Source organism: Natrix helvetica (assembly GCF_964273705.1).
Source record: "Natrix helvetica genome assembly, chromosome: 3".
Lineage (NCBI taxonomy): Eukaryota > Metazoa > Chordata > Lepidosauria > Squamata > Natricidae > Natrix > Natrix helvetica.
Genome location: NC_138549.1, coordinates 101,328,216 through 101,350,702, shown reverse-complemented (window position 1 = coordinate 101,350,702; position 22,487 = coordinate 101,328,216). Strand labels below are relative to the sequence as shown.

General features: G+C 41.3%; 1 protein-coding gene across 1 annotated transcript in view; it reads left to right on the top strand.

Moving 5' to 3' along the window:
* Positions 1–3,790: 3,790 nt before the first annotated feature.
* The window catches only part of CTH (cystathionine gamma-lyase), a 414,207-nt gene continuing 395,510 nt past the window's right edge, over positions 3,791–22,487 (top strand). Inside the window, exon 1 of the mRNA XM_081949031.1 lies at positions 3,791–3,796. The gene's annotated coding sequence lies outside the window, so the exon portion shown is untranslated. The remainder of the gene's footprint in view (positions 3,797–22,487) is intronic.

Genomic DNA, 22,487 nt, shown 5'->3' with positions numbered 1-22,487 from the left:
TTTATTTAGCGATGTAATGGCAATGTTACTTAGCCAGGAGACTACAGTGTCAGCGCAAAAGTGGTTGTTTGGCTGCCAGTTGCTAGTCTGTTCAGTTTATGCTTGTGTACTATCCACTACAGGAGTCGGACTAGGTCTACTCTCAGAAAGACTCAACGGCCTTTTGCAATGTCATCCAGAGACTTCTCCCTCCATTCCTCGCCTTGTACTTGGGTGTACACTGGAGAAGGTTTGGCTGGATTCACGCTACCACACAAAATGCTGTTTTTTTTCTCACCAATGTGGTACCTAATTATCTACCTACACATAACATGCTTTCAAACTGCCAGGTTGGCAGAAGCTGAGGCAAGTGACGGGAGCTCACTCAGCCACATGGTGCTAGGGCTCGAACCACAGGAATACAAACCTTTTCCTGCATCATTTAGCCATTGAGCTATTGTGCCTTTTTCAGGAAATCTACTCCATGTAGAGACATCAAAGCAGAGATCTTCCTAACCCTAATCTCATATGCTTGCAGACCACATAATGGTCTGAAGATATACAGCCTTCTATGGAAAGTGGTTTACAATTTATAATCCAATATTGTCTGGACAATGAACTTCACTACATGTTGATCATCCTATAGGCGAGCTGCTACTGCAGATTAAGCTTAATTTCCTTTCACGTGAAGCTATTTAAACTCTAATCAGAAGCAGGATAACTAGGGCAAGAATGGGTTACATGACGCACACTCAAAAAATGTTTATGTTTATTTTTTTGGATGACATCTTTCAAAAATTTGGTCTTTTAATTGGTGTATCTGCAGGATACTATAAACCATAAACTTCTTCAATGATTACCCCATTGTCAAATTGATCACATTAAAAGGTTTATGTTTATGTAAGCATAGCTGCAGATTGATCCAAATATTTCAGTTTGGAATAATCCCAGTAGAATAAATCAAGTTCCCTATTCTTTCTTCTATTTATTTATTTATTATTTTTATTTTCAATATTTCTAGACCGCCCCCTCTCCCCGAAGGGACTCGGGGCGGTGTACAGGTGTGTCATTAAAACAAATACAAAAGACGAATATCCCATACCCTTAAAAAAGAATTAAACCTCATACAACTGTACAAAAAGTAAAAATTAAAAATTAAATTAAAAAACCACTAAAAGTATACCCCTAGAAAATTTTTAAAAATGCAGGTTTGAGGGACTAAAATTGGGAATTAGGAATTAGGCCAGGCCGGCTAGATTGAACAGGTGGGTCTTTAGTTTCTTGCGGAAGGAGCGGAGGTCGGTGATAGTCCTGATATCTGGGGGGAGGTCATTCCAAAGGGTCGGGCCCATCACAGAGAAGGCCCTACTCCTGGGCGTTGCCCGCTGGCATTGCCTAGTGGACGGTACCCGGAGAAGTCCCTCTCTGTGAGAGCGAATCGGCCGAAGGGATGTATGGGGCAGGATACGATCCCGCAAATAACTAGGTCCTGTGCCATGGAGCGCTTTAAAGATGATGACCAACACCTTGAAACGCACCCAAAAAGCCACAGGTAGCCAGTGCAGCCCGCGCAGCAAAGGTGTTATGTGGGAGTATCTAGTAGCTCCCACAATTGTCCGTGCGGCCACATTCTGAACCAACTGCAGCCTTCAGGTGCATCTCAAGGGGAGCCCCATGTAGAGAGCATTACAGTAGTCTAGTCGAGACGTCACAAGCGCATGAGTGACTGTACATAGGGCGTTCCGGTCCAATAGGGGACGCAATTGGCGCACCAGGCGAACCTGGTGGAATGCCCCCCTTGCCACGGCTGTCACCTGGTCATCCATTGACAGCCGGGCGTCCAGGAGGACACCCAAATTGCGTACCTGATCCACAGAGGCCAGCTGTTCGCCCCCAATGGCCAGTGATGGACGTAACTGGTTGAACCGGGGTGCCGGTAGCCACAGCCACTCCGTCTTGGACGGGTTGAGTTTGAGTCTCTTATTTCCCATCCAGATCCGAATGGCTTCCAAACATCGGGACATCACTTCGACGGCATCGTTGCGTTTTTAGTCCGCGGGGTGCTTACGAGAGGAGGAGAGAATGCCTGAATATACTCTCTCCTCTCGCACACATCCCGCGGACTAAAAACGCTTCCTTTCGCCCGCATGAGCTCTTCCACAGGCGAAAGGAAGCGTTTTAGTCCGCGGGGTGCGTGCAAGAGGAGGAGAGAATGCCTGAATATTCTCTCCTCTCGCACGCACCCCGCGGACTAAAACGCTTCCTTTCGCCCGCATGAGCTCTTCCACGGGCGAAAGGAAGCGTTTTAGTCCGCGGGGTGCGTGCGAGAGGAGAGAATATTCACTGAATATTCTCTCCTCCTCTTGCACGCACCCCGCGGACTAAAACGCTTCCTTTCGCTTCTCTCCTCTCGCACGCACCCCGCGGACTAAAACGCTTCCTTTCGCCCGCATGAGCTCTTCCACGGGCGAAAGGAAGCGTTTTAGTCCGCGGGGTGCATGCGAGAGGAGAGAATATTCACTGAATATTCTCTCCTCTCGCATGCACCCCGCGGACTAAAAACACTTCCTTTCGCCCGCATGAGCTCTTCCACGGGCGAAAGGAAGCGTTTTAGTCCGCGGGGTGCGTGCGAGAGGAGAGAATATTCACTGAATATTCTCTCCTCCTCTTGCACGCACCCCGCGGACTAAAACGCTTCCTTTCGCTTCTCTCCTCTCGCACGCACCCCGCGGACTAAAACGCTTCCTTTCGCCCGCATGAGCTCTTCCACGGGCGAAAGGAAGCGTTTTAGTCCGCGGGGTGCATGCGAGAGGAGAGAATATTCACTGAATATTCTCTCCTCTCGCATGCACCCCGCGGACTAAAAACACTTCCTTTCGCCCGCATGAGCTCTTCCACGGGCGAAAGGAAGCGTTTTAGTCCGCGGGGTGCGTGCGAGAGGAGAGAATATTCACTGAATATTCTCTCCTCCTCTTGCACACACCCCGCGGACTAAAACGCTTCCTTTCGCTTCTCTCCTCTCGCACGCACCCCGCGGACTAAAACGCTTCCTTTCGCCCGTGGAAGAGCTCATGCGGGCAAAAGGAAGCATTTTAGTCCGCGGGATGTGGGCTTCCTTTCGCCCGCATGAGCTCTTCCACGGGCGAAAGGAAGTGTTTTAGAATGCCTGAGCTCCGGGCCAAGCTGCAAATGATGTTGCAAAAGTTTGTTGCAATGCAAAAGTCTTTTGCCTTGCCGGGAAACGTCAGGGCAAAAGAAGCAGCTGGTGAGGTTGGCGGGAGAGAGCGGGGAAGAGCGAAGATAAGGGGCGGAAGTGCAAACAAGAGCTCGGGGCGACAAGGGCTTCGCTGCCACAAGGGCTTCGCCTTGGAAGTGAGTCTCGCGGACGGAGCTTTGGGGCTGAGGAGAGAGGCAGGGACGGAGGGAGTGGGGGGAGAGGAGCCGCCCCCCTCACCCCCCAGGCAATGGGGAAAGCTTTCCCGAAATGGGGGGGGTGTTGCGGGAAATAAAAAGGGCGCGCACTGGGGGGGACGAAGGAGGCTTTGGCGCGCTTTAGAGGCGGGTGTGAAAGCAACGAAAGGGAGGGCGGGTGGGAAAGCAATGAAAGAGGCAGCGAGAGCGGGCACGGGAAAGCAACGAAAGGCAGCGAGGGTGGGTGTGAAAGCAACGAAAGGGAGGGCGGGTGGGAAAGCAACGAAAGAGGCAGCGAGAGCGGGTGGGAAAGCAACGAAAGAGGCAGCGAGAGCGGGTGTGAAAGCAACGAAAGGCAGCGAGGGCGGGTGGGAAAGCAACGCTCAAGACTTGCCCGAGAGAGCTGGGGATCGGGCTTTGGGTTGGTAGGAGACCTTGAAGGAGGGGGGGCAAGGGACTGGGGCCAGTGGAGGAAGCAATGCTACAGTGCACTCCGCGGTCCCTTTAATGTTCACTCAGGAAGGCGGGGAATGGGACCATGTGAGCAGGAGGCTGAGGCTCCGCCTTCCTGATGACGTCACCAGCCTCACCAGCCATAACCCTCACCGCACGTCACTGATATATATATATATAGGTTTTGTTGTATTCGGGTCTTTTCCCGTGTAAGGTTGAGATTGTCTTTGCAACTTTTCGGCAGGATCTCACCTGCCATCTTCTAGCTGTGGGCTTAAAATGTGATCGGAGCTGCCGTCTTTCTGTAAGTCTTGGTGGGAGGGGATGGGGTGCTGGCTTTGTTTCAGTAAGTGGAATGATTGGTTGTGTGGTTGTATCATGATTGGTAGATTGGTGCTAATTGGTGCAGGCTGTGTGTGCATTGTTGTTTTGTATTATAACGGCTTGGGTGGTGGGTGGTGTTGTTGGCTAGGGCTGGTTTCCAGATGTTTGGTAGGCGGGAGATATCATCACGTTTGTTCATGCTGTGAGGGTGTTTCTCTATTTCGATGGCTTCCATGATTATTCTCTTGTGGAGGTGTTCTGTTTTGGAGATTAACCTGGCTCCTTCAAAGTTGATTTCATGTCCTGTAGCTTTAAGGTGCTGGAAAAGGGAAGAAGTTTTTTCTTTTTTTCTTACTGCGTTTTTGTGTTCTGTGATGCGTGCATTTATTCTCCTGTTTGTTTGTCCTATGTATATTGCTGGGCAGATTTTGCATGGTATTTCGTAGACTCCTTGGTTTTCTAGCTGGATTTTGTCTTTGGGGTTTCTTAAGATGTTGGCTATTTTTTGATCAGTGGTGAAGGCTGTCCTGATATTGTGCTTGTGGAGAATTTTGCTGATTTTATCTGTGGTGCCTTTGATGTAAGGGAGGAGGGCGATGCCCTTGTCCTGTTCTGTATCTTGGTTTTTTGGGGGAGTCTCCTTTTGGATTAGTTTGGTGATTGTTTTTCTTTGGAATCCATTGGAGATTAATACATTTGTGAGTTTGTGTAATTCAGTTTTCAGGTGGTCTTTGTCGGCTAGGCGTTTGGTTCTGGAGATGAGGGTCTTGGCTACAGAGTTGATCTGTGCAGGGTGGTGATGGGATTGTGCATTTAAGTAGCGGTTGGTGTGTGGTTTTTTTTCTGGTAGATGGTGTGTCCTAGGGAGCCATTGGGTTTTTTGTAGATTAGGACATCCAGAAAGGGAAGTTGGTTGTTTGCTTCTATTTCCATGGTGAATTGTATTTTGGGGTGTAGGTTGTTGAGATGTGTGAGGAAGTTGTCCAGTTTTTCTTTTCCATGTGGCCAAATCACGAAAGTGTCATCAACATATCTAAGCCAGAGTTTGGGTTTGTGTTCAGATTTGTCTAAGGCGTTGGTTTCAAAATGTTCCATGTATAAGTTTGCAATGACAGGTGAGAGGGGTGATCCCATGGGTGCTCCTTCTATCTGTTTGTATCTTTGTCCATTATGGATGAAGTATGTGTTGGTTTGAGCCCACGCTTGAAGATGGCAGGTGCGATCCTGCCGAAACGTTGCAAAGACAATCTCAACTTTACACGGGAAAAGTCCCGAATACAACAAAACCAGCATACCTACACCCGTGAAAATCTACGAAAACAAATATATACACATATATATATATATATATATATATATATATATATATATATATATATATATATATATATATATATATATATATATATATATATATATATATATATGTATATATATATATAATGTGTGTGTGTGTTGTATTTGTACTGATAAATAAATAAAGGGAGACTAGGATAAATCTATTTCGAGCTAATTAGCTCTCATCAGCTAGCCATACCCTTACTGGGATTAGAACCCAGGCTGTATATATCTTAGGCAGGAGTCTTAACCACTAAGCCACGGGTTCTCTATATATATAGATATAAATATAATGTATAATGTAACTATATATATATTTACATTCAGTGAGCTAAGAGAATGTTCATAAAATAAGATTGTCACTTCAGCATCATAAGTGAAGAGTACAAAAAATATTTTGTTACATTATGATTTCATTTAAAAATGAAAGTGAACTTGGATGGATCCATTTATTTTATTTACAACAGATAAAGAGCTGAATCCTGGCACTATCGCTTCACCATCAGCAAAGGTCATAGGTGAAAGAGTAAAAGTTGTCCTGAGCCATCTCTGCTCATATATTTTTATTTTTTTAAGCCCAAAGATTGCCTTTGTTGTAGACACATTTTTGCAAAAAGTATTTACCTTTTCAGGTTTTCTTTCTTGCACAAAGTTGACCAGCCACAATAAAGGGAAGAATTTATGAAAGTTTTAAAAATTATTATAGTTTTTTTTACGGCTATATGAATTCCCTTCTTTAGAATGACTTGGAACAAACTTCAACTAAATATACAGGGAAATGTTGTGACAATAGAATGTGATGATCCACACTTGCTTCTTTATGAAGCAAACAAGACAAATTGTAGACATTGTCAAGGAGATAGCTGAGATGCAGTTATTTTATCCCTTTTAATGTGTGAATACTTGGCATTATTTTCAAGTCTCAAAAGATGCAGCTCTTCAAAAGTGCACTAAACTTGATCTGAAATGCACAGATGTTATGTGGCTTTTGAAAATCACTTGAATTCATTGACGCAAAGCAACATAAAAGCTGAAAGAAAGAAAAAGAAAGAAAGAAAAGAAAGAAAGAAAGAAAGAAAGAAAGAAAGAAAGAAAGAAAGAAAGAAAGAAAGAAAGAAAGAAAAAAGGGAGGGAGGGAGATTAGGGTTAGGGAAATTCTACCTTAGTTAGAGGAAACATGTATCTGATGCTGTCAGCAATGGCTACAATACTACATTACTGTAGAATATCTATAATATTCTTTCTACAATACAGTAAATGTCATAGGCTCTTCTGTAACTTCATGGCTTGGAACAATGCAACAGCAGCAGCATTTACATGTGTTTTTCTAAGTTCTTATGAATGGTAAGGCCATTTAAATCCTCCCAAAAACATGCTTCAGAAACCATACACTGAATAGGTTGTGCATGTACAATACAGACACACACAGAGAGACATACACAGAGACATACAGGCACAGGCACACTCCTAAACTGCCAGGAGCAGATGCTGAAGCAGTTGTGTGGGAAAAGATATGGCTGCTTTTAACAGTTCAGAAAGTGGTATTTTGTATGCAGTCATGGGCATGCTGGAGTGAGTGCCTCTTTCAAAGGATTTGCAAAACTCTTAACAGCAATATTAAATTAGTGGCTAATATTAGGCCTTCCTTAAGCAATTAGAGCAGGGGTGTCAAACTCATGGCCCGCGGGCTGGATGCGTCACGTGCTGGCCCCACCCAGTTTAGCGAAGTGGGGGAAGTCTCAATACATCACATGATGCCACTGTGACAATGCAAGTTTGATACCCCTAGATTAGAGCCAACTGGATAATGCAGATCAGAATTTTCACTTGGGAGTTCACCATGGAAGCATTTAAACTTGGGGCAGCTGAATAGATTCACCATTTACCAAGCACAGAGGAGACTCAGCTGCTTTCCAGGTTACATGGCAAAGCAGGTATTTCAGAGTTCATTACATGAACATGTTTTGCAGGGGGCAGCAATTATTCTGAGAATGCTCAAGGGGCCATGGGAGGAATAGCAATGTGCTCAAAATAAAGATAACAACTGGATGGGGAATTTTGGGAGTTGATATCCACTAGCCTTAAAGTTGCTAAGTTTGGATACCCCTATGCATACAGTTGTAGTCACCATCTTGATTTTTTTTTTGTTCATTTTCCACTAACTGGCTTGCACTGCAGCATGTGCTTATTGTTATTTTTTAAAATCAATATAATATTTAATGTTTAATGTATCAATTGATAACAGGGAACAAGTGGGCATCAAAGGAGACATAGTATTAGGTCAGACATGGGTTCTAGGGATTTCAAATTGCCAATCCCTATTCTAAGGTGTTTCTTATTGGGATCTATCTATCTTCTTTATCTTTTGCTCTCTTTCCATCCATTCAGCTTGTACGTTACAAATATCCTTTGCAAAACAAATGTTCTGTGTTATTATTGTTTCATGCACAACTATGGTAACTCTAGTTTACTGAGCTTTGAAGTTTTCAATAGCATTCATTTTCCTGAAAAATTCACAGAAGTTCTTCCCAACCCAGTGTTTTCTGGATGTGTTGATTCCAGCATCCCTGCGATATTGTGAGACCAATCTGTGGGGAAAAGCTATTTTTTGATAGAACTGATCAATGGAGAAAAAAATCTTCAGTTTTGTGAAGTGTGTCAAGTACTTTTTCTCCCGGGTACTTTTTTCAGTAGTTATCAAAATCAATCTTCTTTCTCACTCTATCCATTAATATTCTGTAAGGCTTTCAACAAGTGTAGAGCCCATTTCCTAACAAAATAAACCTACGGTCGACATATCTAAACAATTTATTTTAATTCTGAACTGGAATTAGGATCCTACTTCTGAATATAAAGGTAGATTTCTTGTAGTCTTATAGTCTTTTGCCACATTGTTCTTAAAGAAAGATAAGCCATAGCTGTCAAATCATTTCTATGTGGAATTATTTCATAAATGAATGATATGGAAATTTCAGCTCTTAAATATGTTGTGCTGGAGCACACAGAATTTCAAGAGAGCCACTCTGAATATCTATGTGACTGACAATTTGCAATAATTTTATTGAACATTACAATTAAAAAGATAAAAGAAAAAAATAGAATGTGTAGAAAAAAATGAAATATACAAAAAATGACTTTTCCCTTCCTAACGGCAAGTATAAACAATTGTAATAATTTATCACCTTGTCTTAAAAAAGAACAAATGATCTCTTCTTCCCACATCTCATCTCTTATAATCTTAAACAAATCTTTAAAGCCTTGCATTAATGTGTGTGTGTGTGTGTAGATGTATCTATATCTATATAGATATATATATATATATATCTACACACACACACATTGAGTACTTATTAAATACTCAAAATAGTATTTTCCCTGGAAAGGATTCTTATAATTAGTTTCAAAATCGTATTCTAGATCTACCTGTCCATTTATAAACTTTCCATAATCAACACTCTAATCACTCTATTTACATTTTTCATTCATTCATTCATTCATTCAATCAATCAATCAATCAATCAATCAATATAGCTGACCATCTCAATCAATGTTTTTGGGTGACTTACTTTATTTCACTAAGTGTTGAAGAAAACTCACCCACTGTAGTAAAACTTGCAATTATAAAAGTTCCTAGTACCCTAAAATGCAGTTAACAAGCAATTTCAAAAGTGATTAAGAAGGAAAGTATACAAATCCAATGTATGAATCACGTTTTGGGCTACAAAGGCATTCCCTTATCTCATAGAACTCTAAATCTACTAGACTCTTCATGAGGAGCAACTGTCTGGAGCACTTGTGGGCAATCCCAGTCCTATCTTTGTCTAGAGAGGAGTCTTAAAACTCAGTCCAATCACATCTCTTCATTCCTCCACAGCCGCTGGTTTTGATCTCAGCAGAGCCATTTTCAATTTGCTATTTATTCCTTGAAAGCCACTTATTGGCAATTTGGACAGTAGTGGAAGAAATTAATATATAGACTATGTGGCTTTATTTACAATATTTCTTCGAGCAAAAGTAACACTAAGCTAAAAAAAATTGGCCAACATATTGTTCTTTCAATATAAAGCCTAGATTTTGTAATTGTTGTAACAGCTCAATGATCCATTTATTGTCAGAATTCATAGACTTGGAAGGAACTGATTATGCCACTGAATCTAACCCGATGCTCAATGCAGCAATTCATGTTAACTGATATTAGATTGGCCTTGACCCTGCCAGACTTTCACAAAGCATTGAAGATCTGGATGGATTCCACAACCTGAAAGTCAGGAGGTCAAATAGTTTGTTGAAAGATTTTTGTTTGGTTGGTTGGTTTGGGTTTCCTCTCTGTGATCATTGTAGGGTTTTCCTTACTGTTAATATGGTGTTTTCATTTTTTTATATATTGTTATGCTCACAGTCGTATTTGCAAAATGGGTGGTCATATAAATCAATTCAACCATAATCCCTGACAGATGGTTCTCTAGACTTCATTTGAGAACACCTAGGGAAGGGATGCCCATCAGTCTTAAGACAATTGGTTCCCGACTTCCAGTTCCGGCGGCTGACGGCGACAGGCAAGTCCTTTGCCCGCTCCGGCTCCCCGGTGGGCTCCCCGCTTCTTGGGGGGCACAGGATGCCCCAGAGAGGCATCCTGCTGAAGGAGCGGCTTGGCGGGGGACCCTGGCATCGGCGGCGGCTGGTGGGGGCTCCTCCGCTTCGCTCCAGGCATCGGGGAGCAGTTTCGGAGGGCGCACGCGCGTCTTCGCAACAGGCTGTTCGGACTGATGCAAAAATAGAAGGAAGCAGCGGCGGTGTGGTGAGGCGCTTTCCCCCTTCATTCCCTTTTGCTTGACTTGATGGACCTTTCAGCAACCTAAAACGTTAAACTTTCGGATTTCTTTGGAGGCGCGGCTGGAGGGAGGGGGATTTTTCCCCCCCTTGGACAAGCGGCTTTGAAAAATTTTGCTCTTACTCCCAGGGGAAGGAGGAGGGGGGAGAGCCAACCAATGATGCCTCACCCCTGTAAAGTGACTTTTCATTAGATTTAGCTCCATAACTTACTGATGACCTGAGAACTTTGTGAACTTTTAAAACTTTATTATTATGCCTCTGAGCCCAAAGCTGGCAGGGCAAGATGGCACACTTCCGTTGTCTTCATGAACTGTGAAACCTGACTCCACCTTTAAAATTCAGGCTTCCGGTCTTTGTCTCCGTGTCACCCAGAAGAATCTCTTGTGGATTGTTATTTTTTGAACTCTCTGGGGGGGGGGGGGAATTCCTCTCTATTGCCAGTCTGACTAAAGAAACTCCCTTCTGCTTGGATCTTCTGCCTCCTGGACTCATCTGTCTGCTCTACTTCTCCAGCTGTCCATTCTCCATACTGACTGATCTCTCTACTTCATAAACTATGTCCCCTAAAAGACCACCCCCTGGAAAACCTGGCTTTGCAACTTCTGCCCCGACATCTGCAACATCCAGTCCTGCCACACAATCAAAGATCACAGAACTGATGCAACCTAAGAGTACAGAGATGGATTTGCAACAAATGCTACAGCAACTTATACAGGGCCAGGAAGAAATTAAGAGACAATTAAGAGAAATGAAGGAAGAAATCAAAGAGAACCAAGTCCAAATTTACAAGAACTCACAGAGACTGGACCTTGTGGAGGGTGGGGTGGCGGAGGTGGGGGGGGGGGGTAGAAGCAGTGCAGAAGGGAAATAAAGAACTAGATACCCAGCAAATGAAAACAGAATTTGAGAGAATGTCCTTTTATCTTAGATTTCAAAATGTCATAGAAGCAGATGGGGAAAATATAAGGGACATTATGACTAACATCTTGGCTGAATATATACACAAAGAGAAACAACAGATGGAATGGGAGATAGATCTGGCTTACAGAGTGAACTCAGCTTATGCTAGAATACACAACGTACCCAGGGAGGTCCATATTAAATTCCTTAGAAAAAGCACAAGAGATGAAATTCTGGGTGTGCAAAGGGGGCAGGCACTAACATACCACGACAGGGAGATAACCATCCTGAAGCAGATCCCCAAGAAAATTAGGGAAAAAAGGAAAAGTTATTCGCAATTGGCGAATAAATTATACCAGAAGGGGGTGTGGTTTAGATGGTTGATGCTTGAAGGTATGCTGATATTCTGGGAGGAGACGAGAATTAGAATTAACACACCCATAGAGGCACAGGCCTTTATGGAAAAAAACAAAATAAACCTAGAAAAAACAGAAGATCCTACTACGGATATGCAGGACACGGGAGGGGCCGGAGCTCTGCCAGCGGGGGGAGAAGGGGCAATACCAAGAAAGCTCAGATCACAAAAATAAACAAGAAAATTTCATATTATAAAATGACCAAAAGTAGTAATGGAATTATATGTTGAACATATACTACAATGTGTAAACTGATGGAAAATATTAATAGAACTAACATGCTGATTATATATGATTATGTACCAATGTTTTATACCTAGATGTATCCTATGAGTTTGGAGGGGGGGGCGCCTGCCACACTTTGCAACTGCCAAAATTTGTATACCTTTCCATTTACCTTTTTCCCTATAAATGTTAAAAAAACCAATAAAATTCTTTGAAAAAAAAAAGACAATTGGTTCCCCTTCTGAATTATTTATTCTATAAGGAAATATTTTTCTAATATTCAGTTGGAATTTGTCTTGCTGTAACTTGAATCAATCATGATTTGTTATAACTTGTGTCTTGCATAATAAAGTGATGGAAAACAGCTCTGTGTGACAATCTTTCAGGTATATAAAGGATGCTATCATCTCCCCATCACCTCAGTTTTACTCATATATATGCATACCAATGTTATTGGTTCCAATTTTGTAGAAGACTTCTAAAAGACAGGGACTATGTCTTATGCCCAATTCTCAAGCAAGTAGAATATCATTTTATCTCTTTTCCAAAATTTGTGGTTGGCCAAAACCCAATTGGAAGTAATTATTGCCTTTCTTACTTAATTTTCAAATAATATGATATCCCTAAAGGATCCTTTTTTATTTCCCACTCCTAATATGTATGTCCGTGTGTGTTCCCACTGATTAGCAAGATAATAATTTCTTCTGAAAACATGAAGGAAAAACTCATTGATGGAGAAAATTGGCTTCTGGCACTAACCAGTGGAAAATGTGTTTTTCAATAGAAGTGTACCAAAGCAAATAAAATAACTGTACCCATTTTGGAAATAGCTATCCTTATCTTTGATGTGAGTTGCCAGAAGTACAGAGAAGGAGCCAAACCCACTGGTGGAAAAATTGCCCTTGTAAAATATACCTGAAAGTTCTGTGTAGATAAAGGTTAATGCACATACTTTACAAGTGGTGAGTTGAGTATCTTTTATATTCTTATTAATAAAAAATAAAAACCGAAGATTAACATGTCTAATACAGCATGGATCTGATATTTTATTATATTACATTGATTTCTGTTTTGCTAGTATTGTAAATGATATATAATAGTAACATTTTAAACAGAAACCGAGTAATACCTAGGCCCAAATACCTAATTAATCAATTTGAAATTGTTGCAATTTCAGCTGTTCTTGCCACTACGATTCAGTAGTATTCTATAAGCATTTTCTTATATACTTCAAGTGTTACAAGAGATGTAACACTTTTGCTATCTGACTGTGGTTTGATCTAGCTATCTGGTTTTCTATATAATAGCTAAGTATAGGACGCATTGATTATAGCAAGGGCTGAACCAGTTTGAACCCTTCAGGTTTTACTATTTACAATGAAGTGGTCAACCTATTGTTCATTTCCTTGTTAAAGGTCATAGGTATGAATTGGGCAAAATATGCATACATATTACATATGCATGTTAAGTGTGTCAAAAGGCAGCCTTTCCTTGCAGAAACATTTCTTCTATTCAGTAGGAAAGAATTACATGTATTCCGATTATGCACTGCTGAGTGTTAACCTATATAAAACTGCAACTCAGTATGAAATAGAGGTTGAAATCCTATGATGCTCAATATAGACAGTGTCTAAAGAAAAGATGGGGCAATTAACAGAAGATCTCAGATATGAAATTCCTTGGAAATAATCACCAAAAATGATTGAAATGGACCACTGCTTTGGGAACTGAAACTTTCTTCTTCTTCTTCCCTGAAGTTCTTTTTAGAAAAGACTATTTTTTGTGGAATAGATTTTATGCTTTCCTAGAAAGATCTCATTTTTTTTGTGAATGAAGTTGATTGACATTGGTGGAATCAGGAATCAGAGATACAGAGGCTCTTTCCATGCAACTCCCGATCTAAAGAATCACATTATTGGACTTATCTGAATCCAGGAATACACTATAGGAAGACAGATTCCTTCAAATTAATCTGCCGTTCCTAACGAAAAAACTAAAACTTCTGCTGGATCAAAGAGTTTTGTCAGAGGTGAGATATCATTAGAGTAGTAACTACTGATTATAATAGAGACAGACATTTTAAAGAATGAGAAGGTGCCATCCAAGCAGAAATGTACACCTGTTCCTGTCAATCAAAACTTGACTGAGTCTGCTCTTGTTATATTATCAGTTAGCCATAATGACAAACAAGATAACCCTAACCCTGCTGAAAATAAAATAGTATATGTATTCTGCATTAGTAACTTTAAAAAATTTAAGGAATAGTGGTTGATACTTATATTTGTGTAATATATTTTTGAAGATTGTGTTGAATACTCTGTTACTATCGGCATTGATATTGTAGAATGAGGTGTTTGTGACAAATTGGCCCCCTTTTAAAAAGGAGTGTTTCCTAGAAGCTGTGAATGTGATTCTAAGAAAGTTACTAAATTTTTCATAACCCAGTTTCTAGCATGCATATGAATTCTACATCTCTATACATTACCGTGTTTCCCCAAAAATAAGATAGGGTCTTATTTTACTTTGACCCCCGAAATAAGCACTTTGCCTTATTTTTGGGTAGGCCTTATTATTTTTGAGGTGCAAGAGACAGTGACCGTGGTCACCTCATAGCTGCTGCTGTGTTGCAATATTTTGGGGAGGGTTATTTTCAGAGGATTTATGTGCTCAAAAGCGGGATTAGGCTTATTATCTGGAGCAGTCTTATTTTCGGGGAAACAGGGTAACAACTATGTCTCTTGCCCATGAAACACAACTTTTATTGTGAAATAGCTTGAAATGCAGCAGTTACTGCATTAATTAATTGAACATCCATTCTTTCTGTTATCTTGAAAAGTGGAGAAACATTTTGAAACATCTTATTCATAATTTCCTATAGAACATTTCCTTGCATCCAACCAAACTTATTTTCTACCTAATAAATCAATTCATTCTTAAAAAGCATCTATTTTATTTATTATTTGTATTTGTATTTATTATTTAATCTTTGTAGGCCGTATGTAGGTAGAAATATATTTGCTATATTAGACACCCCACTTCCTATAATGGAAGATACAAAAGAAGTTTATTGAAGGATTTCTCTAATGAGTTTCCACAACCAATATTTAGTTCTTGAGATTTATGACCCATTTCCCAATAATAATTGTTTGTGTTTCGTAAGAAGCAGGTATTCTCAGAAAAGCTTTAAAGAAAGGCAGTTCCAAAACTGGATAAGGAATTGCACGTGTAAACGAATGGAGCACTGGGGAACTGCCAGAGGACTGGAAAAGAGCTGATGTGGTTCCCATCTTCAAAAAAGGAAAAAAATAGATCCAGGAAACTATAGACCTATCAGCCTGACCTCAATACCAGGAAAGATTCTGGAAAAGATATTCAAGCAACGAATTAGCGAACACCTAGAAGTAAACAAACTAATAGCCAAAAGCCAACATGGATTTGTCAAAAACAGATCACGCCAGACTAATCTCATTGCATTCTTTGACAAAGTAACAAAATTAGTGGATCAGAGGAATGTCGTCGATATATTTACTTGGACTTCAGTAAGGCGTTTGATAAAGTAGACCATAACCTGCTACTAGATAAAGTAGAAAAATGCGGGTTAGACAGCATCACCAACAGATGGATTCGTAACTGGTTGACCAACCGCACTCAACGTGTAGTCATCAATGGAACTGCATCTACATGGAGGGAGGTATGCAGTGGAGTACCCCAAGGCTCTGTTTTAGGCCCAGTACTCTTCAACATCTTCATCAATGATTTGGATGAGGGAATAAATGAGGAACTCATCAAATTTGCAGATGACACTGCAGGAATAGCCAACACTCCAGAAGACAGGCTTAAGATACTGAAGAATCTTGATATACTTGAACATTGGGCACCATCTAATAAAATGAAATTCAATGGTGAAAAGAGTAAGGTTCTACATTTAGGCAAGAAAAACAAAATGCACAAGTACAGTATAGGTGGTACCTTCCTCAATAGTAGTAACTGTGAGAGGGATCTTGGAGTCCTAGTGGACAACCATTTAAATATGAGCCAGCAGTGTGCAGCAGCTGCCAAAAAAGCCAACACAGTTCTAGGCTGCATCAACAGAGGGATAGAATCAAGATCACATGAAGTGTAAATACCACTTTATAATGCTTTGGTAAGGCCATACTTGGAATACTGCATTCAGTTTTGGTCGCCATGATGTAGAAAAGATGTGGAGACTCTAGAAAGAGAGCAGAGAAGAGCAACAAAGATGATTAGGGGACTGGAGACTAAAACATATGAAGAACGGTTGTAGGAACTGGGTATGTTTAGCTTAAGAGAAAGAAGGACTAGGGGAGACATGATAGCAGCGTTCCAATATCTCAGGGGTTGCCAGAAAGAAGAGGGAGTCGAACTATTCTCCAAGGCACCTGAGGGTAGAACAAGAAGCAATGGGTGGAAACTAATCAAGGAGAGAAGGAACTTAGAACTGAGGAGAAATGTCCTGACAGTTAGAACAATTAATCAGTGGAACAGCTTGCCTCCAGAAGTTGTGAATGCCCCAACACTGGAAGTCTTTAAGAAGATGTTGGATAGCCATTGTCTGAAACGGTATAGGGTTTCCTGCCTAGGCAGGGGGTTGGACTAGAAGACCTCCAAGGTCCCTTCCAACTCTGCTATTGTATTATTAATGATGTACCTGATTTAATATACTGTAGCTCCAATTAGAAAACCAGTGATATCTCCAAGAAGTACTCAGAAGAGGGAGCAGTGCAAACATTAATTATCACTTTACCAGTCGTGGGATTCAAAATATTTTACTATCGGTTCTGTGGGCGTGGCTTGGTGGTTGTGCCAGGGCTTGGTGGGCATGGCATGGCTTGGTGGGTGTGGCTTGGTGGGTGTGACAGGGGAAGGATATTGTAAAACCTCCCATTCTCTCCCCACTCCAGGGGAAAGTTACTGAAAAATCTACATTCCCTCTTGATCAGCTGGGACTCGAGAGGCAGAGAATAGATGGGACAGGGCTAGTCAGAGACGTAGTTTCCGAACTACTCAAAATGTCCACTACCAGTTCTCCAGAGTAGTAGCCGGGAGCTGGTAGTAGCCGGGAGCCGCAGCCACCCTATCAGTATGGTGGCTCATTTGACCCACTCACCCACCCGCATTCCATTGCTGTTTATAATGCAACCTCTGCCGAGCAGCTGGGTGTCGCAGGACGGTGGTGTGAGCATGTGTGTGCAGCGTGTGTGCCCGACTAGGATGCCCAGCCGCATGCACAGTGTACCAGCTGCGACAGAGTCCGGAACCCACCACTGGTCAGAACCTACTAAATACCACCTCTGCACAGTACCCCTTTATCTTGAAATGCCGATTAGTTATGTAATTGATTATTCAGCCAAGGATTTATTTAGTTGCTTAACTTATTAATTTAACAAATTTGTATGCTGCTGTAACCTTTAAAGATTACAACACACAAAATAATTAATAGTTAGTCAAAGGACTAGTCCAATGTTTATCTTGGATTTCAGAAATACTTAAAAAAGAAAAGATTTTAGCAAACTCAAAGGGATTTGAAGTAGAACTTCAAGACAAGTGAATCTAATGAGTGAAAGGACTTACAAAGGGTGTGTGTTCTTTAAAAGAGGATTCTGAAAGCACAATTACAGATCATTCTGAAAGGACAAAAAAATTGATGCTAGCAGAGCAAGCCAGTATAATTACACAAAGAGCTTAGTGAAGATGTAGAAACAAAAAAGAAATGGTGAGAAGGCCACATCACAAAGGGAGAGTCCCAACGGGAAAAGATGTACAGAAGAGACCAGGAAAGCTAAAACGTAGAATGAGATCAAAACGCTATCCGTGAGCTAGCAAAAAAACCAGCCTAAAATAAAAGAATGAAATTTAAACCCAGAAACATAGACATGAAGATATACAAACCTCATTACCAAGGACATTAATCTTGAGCACAAAACGTAAATAATAAAATGTATTTCATATTACAATGTGTGAACTGAACACTCAATGCAGTTGTTACAAGAGAAAGGGAAGATCTGAGTGGTTCCCTGTACATAGGAAGACACAGTGCATGATGACTGCAATAATAATTTCAAAGACATTGTTTATGTCTGTTTGGAAAGAGTAAAGAAGCCCCATTGAGTAAAATTCTCTGAAACTCAGAACACCCTGAATTTTTTTCAGTACAAGAATGACTAGAACATTTATGAGTTCAGTGGTTTGAAAGTCAACTTGATTCTTAATGGAGAGATTTACATTAGCACTGAATGCAAAAACACCAATTCATTTGAAAGGTATTTTTTTCCCTCTATAATTCTAGATTTGCTTTAGGATATTTTCTGGAAGGAAAAAAATGGACAACTTGACAGTCTCAATTCAAAAATGATTTTATTTTCCAAGTCCAAGTCTAACTGTTCAGTTGCAAGAAAGGACAATTAATTTCTCTAGGGCTTACTTTCAAATCACATTCTTAGAAGCCAGTAGCTATGTTTGCCTTTGCTATATTTTAGAGCTAGGAGATAGATTAGAAGACAGATGACAGATAGATAGATGATAGAACTAGATAGACATACTGACAGGCAAACAGATAGTGCTGTACTTCTCATACAGGCATACACCTCAGGGTCTTTATTGAAGTCTTTATTACTTCTCATACAGGCATACACCTCAGGATCTTTACTGAAGTCTTTATTAAAGCTTTGCCAGCTCCAAATAGTATTCCCCAGAATTCATCCCATGTATGAGTCCAATCCTCAGGTCCAAGAACACAGAGCAAGTCCATAAAGTCATTCATCAGGTTCAGAGTCCCAAGACAAGTCCAGAGTCTGAGCAAAAATCACAAACCCCAAATCCAAGTCCAGAGTCTCAGAAGCAAAGTCCAAAGTCTAGTCATAGGGTCAAGGTTTAAGTCCAAAATTAAGGATCATAATGATAGAATACACACCCAGCAAGAAACAGATGAGTTGTTTCCAGAGTTGCTTTGTTCCATGTGCTGAGCTAAATAGCTGCTGGGTGATGCAGCTCATTAGGAGGAGTTCTACCCTCTCTTTATCAGGCAGCTGCTCAGCTGGTCTCTCTTCTAGCCCTTCTGTAGCTCCTCTCCTCTCCTCCTCCTCTTGCCCATCCCCACCTGGTTCAGAAGCTCAGATGTCTTCCAGATATTTCTCCATGTCCTGCTCTGAAGTTCCTGAAGCCAGCTCTTCTTTGTCATCTGAGCTGGCTTTTGGGGCATTCATTGCAGATATTAGATAGATGATAGAGATATATATCAATGCCTGGAATACACAACCTGACTCTGTGATTTCATCCCCAAACCCTTACACTGTCTACTGTTTACCTCACCCAATTCCTAAAAGGTCTATAAAGGGCATGCATAAGTGCATCAATGTGCCTATATAAAATATATAGCCACCAGAGGTGACTCATCAAATAAATCAAGAAAAGATACACAAAAGTATAAAAATCTCAATGAAGAATCTGAAAAAAAAACCTGTTAATAAACCAAAACTTCCCATAACCATTCAAACCCAAAGGCCTAGGGCAGAGGCGTCTCCAGAATATGATTTAAAAATTAAAGATGGTGGCCACCACAGTGTAATTGAAACTAGACACATTTTTATGTATATCACATGGAAACAACCAGACACCAAGGACTCAGAAAAATAGGCTGAAGATCTAATGGTGTGCATTTCACTAATATAGTACATTCTCCTTCCTTCCTTCCTCCGTCCCTTCCACCCCATCCCATCCCATCCCTTCCTTTTTTCCTTCCTCCCTTCTTTTCTCCCTCCTCTCCGCTCCCCCGTCCCCTTCTCTCCCCCCTTCCTTCCTTCCTTCCTCCCTCCCCTCCCATTCCTTCCTTCTTCCCTTCCTCTCATCTCTGCACCCCTTCCCCTCCTCTCCCCCCTTCCTTCCTTCCTTACTCCCATCCCATCCTTTTTTCCTTCCTTTTTTCCTTCCTCCCTTCTTTTCTCCCTCCTCTCTGCTCCCCCCTCCCAACCTTTTCCCTCCCTCCCTACTTCCTTCCTTCCTTCCTTCCTTCTTTCCTTCCTTCCACATTACTCATTTGTGGAACAAGTGTCATCTTTATTAATTTATAGTTTCCAGAGACTTTGCTGCCCAGGTTTCAGTAGCCAATCTTACAAGCTATTGAAAATGGAGTAAAAATCACAAAACTAGGTTGATAGTGACAAAAATAATAGGATTCTTCTGTGAGTCTCAGTACATGGCATATCAGCTTGTGTGTGGTTTTTTTTTAATGGAGTTGTATTACTTGTTTTCTTATTCCCAAAGGCTCCATATATTTACATACGAATGAAGATTGATTTCGTGTACAGGGAAAGAAGAAGAAAAGTAGTGTGGAAAGCTTGGCTTTTCAAACTCTCATACTTAACAAAACTTACTACCCTGATATGCTGAATTAGCAATCTCAAAAATGTTTTTATTTCTGCTTCTTTTGCTTAGATAAACATATTATGGTAAAGAAATTGCAGTTATAGAAGTCCCCAATGAACATTTGGTTAGTGATCATTATTTATTGAAGTCTCCCACAGTAGCTGAGGGAAAAATGGATTTTGCAAAGAACTTTTTAAATAGTTACACAGAGTACCCAATTAGATAAGAGCTAGGCAGTATTAATATTCCAGCAGACCGGAAATCACATGTTTTTTAATGTAGTATCCAGGGTTTTGAGTGCCACAACATTTTTCAACTCACTGGAGGTTAGAACTTCTTCAAAAGAAAATAGGCGCTTTATATTGAACACAGTGGTAGGTTTCAAAATTTTTTAGAACCTCTTCTGTAGGTGTGGCCTGCTCTGTGGCAGTGGCTTGCTGGCCATGTGACCGGGTGGGAGTAGCTTGTCGGTCATGTGACTGGGTGGGAGTGGCTTGGCAGTCATGTGACTGGGTGAGATGGGATTGGCAGTCATGTGACTGGGTGGGAGTGGCTTGGCAGTCATGTGACTGGGTGGGAGTGGCTTGGCAGTCATGATCGGGTGGGAGTGGCCAAGACGATGTCACTGAATTCTTTGCCCCAATGGATGATCTACAAAAAGAAGATATAAAAAAGGAAATTTATCATTTTGTGCACTTACTACTTAAATAAGATAAAAATAAGTACACAGAACAATAAAAGAGCTACTTACAGAAGGAAGATGACTGTTCTTGACAGTCTTTAGTATCACTGACTCAGTGACGTGTGGTGAGGTTTATGGCTGGTGAGGCACTGACACAGTGGTGGGTTTCAAATATTTTTAGACTTGTGGACTTCAACTCCCAGAATTCCACAGCCAGGCATGCTCAGTTCCAATTTAAAGCGACAGCATTTGTTTTTCTCCATTGCGAAAAAAGGTTCTTCTTCATTTTATTTTTCTTCTCTCTTCCCATCCTCCCTCCCTCTCTCCCTTCCTCCCCCTCTCTGAAACACACATGCACACACACAGAAGTTGGATTGGACTATCTCTCCTACCCCCTTCCCTCTCTTACTCACTCACTCTCAAACAAACAAACACACACACACAGAAGTTGGATTGGACTATCTCTTCTACCCCCTTCCCTCTCTCACTCACTCTCAAACAAACACACCCACACACAAAAGTTGGGATGGATATCTTTTCCAGTGGCTTGAATGCAGCTCCTTTGCCATCCCCCCATTCCCCTGCTGCCTTCCCCAAACACCTCCACCATTGCAAATGCAGCCTGCTGTCTGCGTGGGAAATGCCTGCAACACAATAAAGCCCACCCACTCACCTCCTGCTGGCAGGCTGGGGTGAGAGGAGAGGCAGAGAAGCCGGAGGGGAGCCGATCCGAGCCTTCCAAAAGAAAGAGGCTGGGGGAAAGTGTGTGTGCTACAGCATGGCTCTTTGCCTGGCTTCCGTGGATGACTCTGCTTAACTGTTAAAAAAAGCTTCGAAAAAAGCGCCCTCAGGATAACTGCTGCCTCAACTACGTCAGGAATTTTTAGGCTTTTAACTCTTGCTTAACTCTGCTTGAGTGATCATAAAATGCCTAAAGTCAGACTAAAGGAGGCATGCAGTTCTCCTGCCTCATAGTAGAGGGCGCTTTTTAAAGGCTTTTTTTAACAGTTAAGCAGAGTCATCCACGGTGAGCCAGCAACTAGCACAGCTTTTTCCTTTTGCACTTTTTTTTCTTTTCATGATGAGAGCGGTGAGGCTGTGCCTCACTTGCCTCACCTGACTGCACGTCACTGCACTGACTCCAATGAATGGCCGGCACAAAGAAGAGACACAGAAATGAACTCTTCCATTGCATGCACTGCATTAGGATGAAACAAGCACAAAAAAGACAGATACTTACAGAGGAAGGATTAATATGAATTAGGTTCAGTACTTAGGACAGACCAAGTAGCTATTCAAGAGTTAGTGGTGCCATGGTTAGAAGCAATGGTAAAACAAGATATGGATTTAAAACCAGTAATATGTTGTTGTGTGTTTCAAAGGGAATACAATACATATTTAATTTTACACATGTTAACAGCTGCTGGAATTGTGTTTGCACAACAGTGGAAAAACAAAGATATGAAAATGAATAAATATTAGAATGTGCAGGAATGAATAAATTGACAATTAAAATCAAGAATGCTTCAAATACTTTTTCACGT